Source organism: Oreochromis niloticus, linkage group LG22 (assembly GCF_001858045.2).
Source record: "Oreochromis niloticus isolate F11D_XX linkage group LG22, O_niloticus_UMD_NMBU, whole genome shotgun sequence".
NCBI lineage: Eukaryota > Metazoa > Chordata > Actinopteri > Cichliformes > Cichlidae > Oreochromis > Oreochromis niloticus.
The window spans coordinates 23,828,891-23,834,406 of NC_031985.2; the positions used below are offsets into that span (position 1 = coordinate 23,828,891).

The 5,516-nt window shown below is 33.6% G+C and overlaps 1 long non-coding RNA gene across 2 annotated transcripts; it reads right to left on the reverse strand.

The window, feature by feature from the left end:
* Positions 1 to 1,705: 1,705 nt before the first annotated feature.
* LOC106098727 (uncharacterized) lies at positions 1,706 to 5,516 on the reverse strand. Of its 2 annotated transcripts, XR_002058044.2 has the most exons (8): positions 5,377 to 5,516; positions 4,809 to 4,848; positions 4,617 to 4,663; positions 4,270 to 4,314; positions 3,400 to 3,429; positions 2,877 to 2,945; positions 2,595 to 2,669; positions 1,706 to 1,865 (listed from the first exon to the last, which is right to left on the reverse strand). It is a non-coding gene; the product is annotated as an uncharacterized LOC106098727 (long non-coding RNA). The 2 variants fall into 2 exon arrangements; XR_002058045.2 differs by lacking the exon at positions 4,809 to 4,848.

A 5,516-nucleotide genomic window follows, 5' to 3' on the forward strand; every position in this document is an offset into this window, starting at 1 on the left:
CTTCTCATAAAAAATCATTTGAACCACATGACAGATAAGCTAGATCCCTCCAGTTCAGTGACATCAGTTACCTGAGGTAAGCTGCCATGTTAGCACCTGTGAGTCAAAGTGTCCTCACCCCTGACTTTGACCCTCTTTAGAAATCCAACAAACTGCTTCCCAGCATCTGTACAGTTCTTATGATTGGAGAAACAGATCATATCAATAGGAACCTGTTTAGTTTGCACAAGAATATAAAAACATTAGCTTCATAGCTTTTTATGGAGGTTATGACACCTCCTCTGTATTATTTATTTTAGCTAACCTGATGTCGTGCTAGTTGTAGCTTACTTCTGAGAGAAGTAATGTGAAAATTGAATTAGCGAGCTCTAGAAGTGCTTTCATGAATTTGTTTAACTGCTTGACAAAGAGCTTAAATGTTTTAATTACTTGTGTTATGCTATGCTATGCTATGCTATGCTAGGTGCTGCTGAGACATCAGCCTAATGGGGAAGTTATGGTTCAGAGCTGGCAACTCTTCAGCAGTCCGCAGTCAACTTCAGACTGCCCGTCAACCTGTTAGACAGCGTCTGCTGTCAGAGATGGACCACTCTGTGGGCTACTCTTGCTTGTGTTGTTGTAAGTACATCACCTAGCCATGGAGAAGAGCCCGGTTATAACACAAGAGCAGCCATTGTTGTGCTTTTCATGCTGTATTTTTCATCCTTAAAGTCTTTTCCTTTTTTCCTGGTGAGCTCTGTTGTTGCTTCGTTCCCTTTTTTGGCCCATGCATGGACCAATCAGCTTTGACCCAGCTTTGCACAGCGTCATCCACGTCAACAGGAAACAAGAAAAGACAAAAACAGAAATCTCATATGGTAGGAGTCTGTGTGAGTGGCAATTAGAGGTTTTCTTGCTCTCTTTCTTTTTTGGGGGGGGGACACCAAGACAGAGGCCAGCTCCCATGTCTCTCTCTGTCTCTGTGTGTGTGTGTGTGTGTGTGTGTTTGTGTCCTGCGTTCAAGGGCATACCCCAGCAGTCTCCTGGCTCTGACTCCAGTAACATGCCCTGGAGTTGGAAGAAATGCACATTTTCACGCTGCATGCCTATCACTCCAGCACGGATATGCAGAATGAAAAAGCACTTTGCTTGTGTTATGAAACAGCCCATACGGTAAAAAAATATATTTTAAAATACATTTTGAAATACATTTCAAAATATACAAAAAATGGCCAAAAAATATATGTGCTAAAATACATTTTAAAATTGAAATGTATTTTAGCACATATATTTTTGGCCATTTTTTGTATATTTTGAAATATATTTCAAAATGTATTTTAAAATATATTTAAAAAATATATTTATAATATATTTTGAAATGTGTTTTAACACATATATTTTTTGGCTGTTTTTTTATATTTTGAAATATATTTATAAAATATATTTCAAAATACAATTTAAACTTATTTAAAATCATTCAAAAATATATCAATTTAACCCTTCATATATTTCTAAGAAAACACATTCACATGTAACAGCTGAAAGAAATCTTTATTTGATGTTTAAAACATACATATAGCATATCAATCAAGCAAAGAATATTAATTTTATAATTTTATTCTCATTACATACTTAAACATTCTAAAAGAAACACACACACACACACACACACACATATATACATATATATATATATATATATATATACATACATATATGTGTGTGTGTGTGTGTATGTGTATATTTTGTGTGTGATTGTATTAACATAAGTCAACATACTTAAAATGTAATTTCTTTTCCTTTTCCAGCAGTCTCAGTTCCCCCAGCTTTCACTGCAATCCTCAAAGCCCTTCTGGACACATTGGGAAACCTCTTCCTTACTGCCACTGTAACAAACAAAAGTCACAGTTCTATTACTTTTATCAGAGTTAAAATAAAAATATGATTTATGTTAGCTGGCTTCATTTAGCAAACAGATATTTCTGTTTATATAGATACAGATATTAATACAGATATATTTTACGCATAATTTTACCTCTTTTTTTTTTCCTTGATTGAAAGTCTATCCAGTTCACATTACAGTAATGCTAACACCCCTTTTGGTCGTCTCTCCTTACCCTCCAGCATTCATAAATCTGTTGACCTTCTTTGTCTGAGACCACCCACCACAATGCATCATCACCTATTTGTATTGGTAACTTACTTTACAACCTATTTTAATGGTTGCAAAGCAAGTGTAATGGCTATCTTGTTTCTTCTTGGAGTTCTCTATTTTCTTATATCTAAAATAAGAGTCTGGATGGACAAGAGGCTGTTTTACGCGTCGGTTTGTACAACAACGACGCGTAAAACAGCCTCTTGTCCATCCAGACTCTTATTTTAGATATAAGAAAAATAGAGAACTCCAAGAAGAAACAACATAGCCATTACATTAAGTAAAACCATCGTGTCGCTCCGCCATTCGCTTGTTTTATTTCTCACAAAACCTTTCACAACAAAAGCACCACATCTTTTTCAGGCTTTTCAAAATAAAACATGTAATAACTATAAATGGCGCTAACAGTAAGTTACTTGTGCTGTATGCAATTTTAGATACACAGAAAGTCTTCACTTACTATATATGGCTGTCATAGTGTCCTTGTGAAGGGCAGTTCTTCACTCTGTGCCGATGTCCGTTTTGCTCTGTCCTCCTATAAAAGGCATAAACATTTGAGTGTTTGACTAGTTTTAGATTTCCAAAAATCTGATATTTGTACAACTAAACATTTGAACTACAATGATATGCTATTGAGAGATACTTTTATGGGTACTTTTTGGTAAAGAAACTGGTGACAGAGAAGTAGGCTTTTTAGAATACTATTAGCTAACCATTTGAACTGACTTTCAAAGCTGTTTACCTTTTAAATTGCTGTGGATCAAAACCTCCAGTGGGAAGGCGGCCATTAGAAGAACACGCACCATTGAACCTGAAAATAACAAAAACAAACAAAAAACAATATATAAGAGTCAGGTAGGGTAATAAATCTCTTCTGAAGCAATATAGTTCATTTTGGGTGAAAAACAAAACATTCCTCTAAAATATATATACTGACATCAGCAATCAACATCATGATTGTAACTATTTCCTTTTTAGTACATCTACTGCTGTGTGCATGTGTCAAGCACTACGACTGTATCTATGCATATAAATTCACCATATATATCCTGCAAAAATGTTTTGTTATAGTAAAAAAAGGCAAACAAACAAAGGCATTCAATCAGAGGTGAGAAATTAATTGGGAATATCAATTATAGGTGAACTATTCTTTACCTACTAGCAATCAAGCTTCTTTAACCAAGAAGCTTGAAATATTTGAATGTAAAATAAAATAAATAAATAATAATAAAAATAACATGATGTAATGAAAATGCACAACTTACATTAAGGAAATCTGCATTTGTATCCACAGGCTAAAAGTAAAACAGTAAATGTGTTAGTAATAGTACAGGTATTTGTAAAAAAAAAAAAAAAAAAAAAAGAGGCAGTAACTGTGACTCTTCTAGTCAGATGCTAAATGCAGAGATTTATATTTACAGTATAATACTGCATGTACAGGTAGCTGTGTTGTGAACTGTAACTGAATATTAGAGAATCTCAGAGAAATTAAATGTATTTATTTTTTGAATTTATCAATCATAAAACCGTCTGTTTTGAAGGCCTGTTACGATAACAACTTTTTGTTGGTCGGTATATTGCCCCATAAACAATTGCGACAAGTTATGTCATTGTGATTTTAAGACCATTTTATGTCTTTGAATGTATAATCATAATATAACACCATAATAATGCAAGATCTACACACTTTCAATTGACAAACCAACATCTAATTCTGAAAATATTTAGATCATAGAAATTAGGTATCAAAATATTAGATACCATAAAAATTGAATAAATAGTAAATTTTCTGACAAATAGAAAACAATGTTATTTAATGTTATTGTGTTGTTATTATTTTTTTTTTTTAATATAATGGCAGATAAATTGCATCATCAACAATTATTGAGGTCATGTACATGTATTGTGTGTTAAGTCAATATATCGATTATTGTGACAGGCCTACTGTTTTGGTATCATAACAAGCTTGTCAAACATGCATGACCACTAAGCAATGTCTAAGCAGTAGTATTGGTCTGAATGACAACAAACATAACTAGTGTTTTGGAAAATCTGTTAGAAAACAGTTATTTCAATAATTATGATTAGCATGTGACACAGACACTGCATAAAAAACTACAACAACAAATACTTACTTTAGGAGGATGGGGGAGGGCAGCATGAGGTTGAGACTTTGACATCTGTAAGAAGCAAATTCATGTATTACAAACAAGTCACTTAAAAATACATTAATGTGGCAGACTGTTCCCTGTTCAGATGCAGTGTACAATCAGGGCTGTCACAACAATGGGGTGGGGCCAAGTGGCTGCAACCCTAGGTACAATGTGCAGGTATATATAATTACATATAATATATGTGAATAAAGCAAGAATCTGTTTAGGTTAGTCACTGTGCTGACTGATGCTTGCTAGGTTTATATTGCAAACTTCACAAAACAACAACAGCAACAACATTAATGACAATGACAAACAAAATTACTTACATTTATGTAAATCTCACATCAGGAAGATCTGCATTCGATTTCATGGGCTGAAAAAAATAGGCAGAAACATTACTGCTAAAAAAACAAAAAACAACAACTCTAAAAAGCCTAAAAATGACTTAAAAAGCAAGGAAATGTGGAACATTGTAATTAGCGAACATTAATAAAGCATAACTGTGCTTTGTTTCTAACCTTGGTAAGTCCTCTGTAGCCAGAAGGACAGGTGGGATTTCTGTGAAAGCCAAATTAAATGTGAATAGGTTTTGATAGTTATTGTATATAACAAGTGTAAACAATTTTATTTGTATTTTTTCCCTTTCTGAGAAGGCAGAATAATAAGAAAAGGCAAAAGTATGTCACAATATAATTAATTAAGTTACATATTTTGATTACCAAATTATGGAAACGTGGAGCTGCCACCCAGGCAAAAGCAAAATAGAGCTATATCACGTTATAACGTGAAATGTTTATTGTTCTAACATTATGCTTTTCATGTTTGTATAATATAATATCACGTTATTACAATATACATAATTATCACGTTCGCACAATATTGTACGGATGTGATAATTATGTACATTGTTCATACAATGTTCAAACACGAAAAGTATATTGTATAAACATGATAGTATATTGTTAGAACGATAAACTTTTCACGTTATAACGTGATATACTTATATTTCTCTTTGTCCTGGGTGGCAGCTCTACGCTTCCGTGCCAAATAAGCGAGAATAAAGTAATATTATATGAGAAAAGGCACCTGCTAGCTTGATGATGGAGGCTTCATAGACCGGCCACCCGTCTTTTGGCTTCTTGTCGCCACTCCACCAAATAAAGGTCCGTTTCCTCCATGCCGGCTAATTATTCATCCTCATTAAAATCTCGTATATGTTCAGTTGG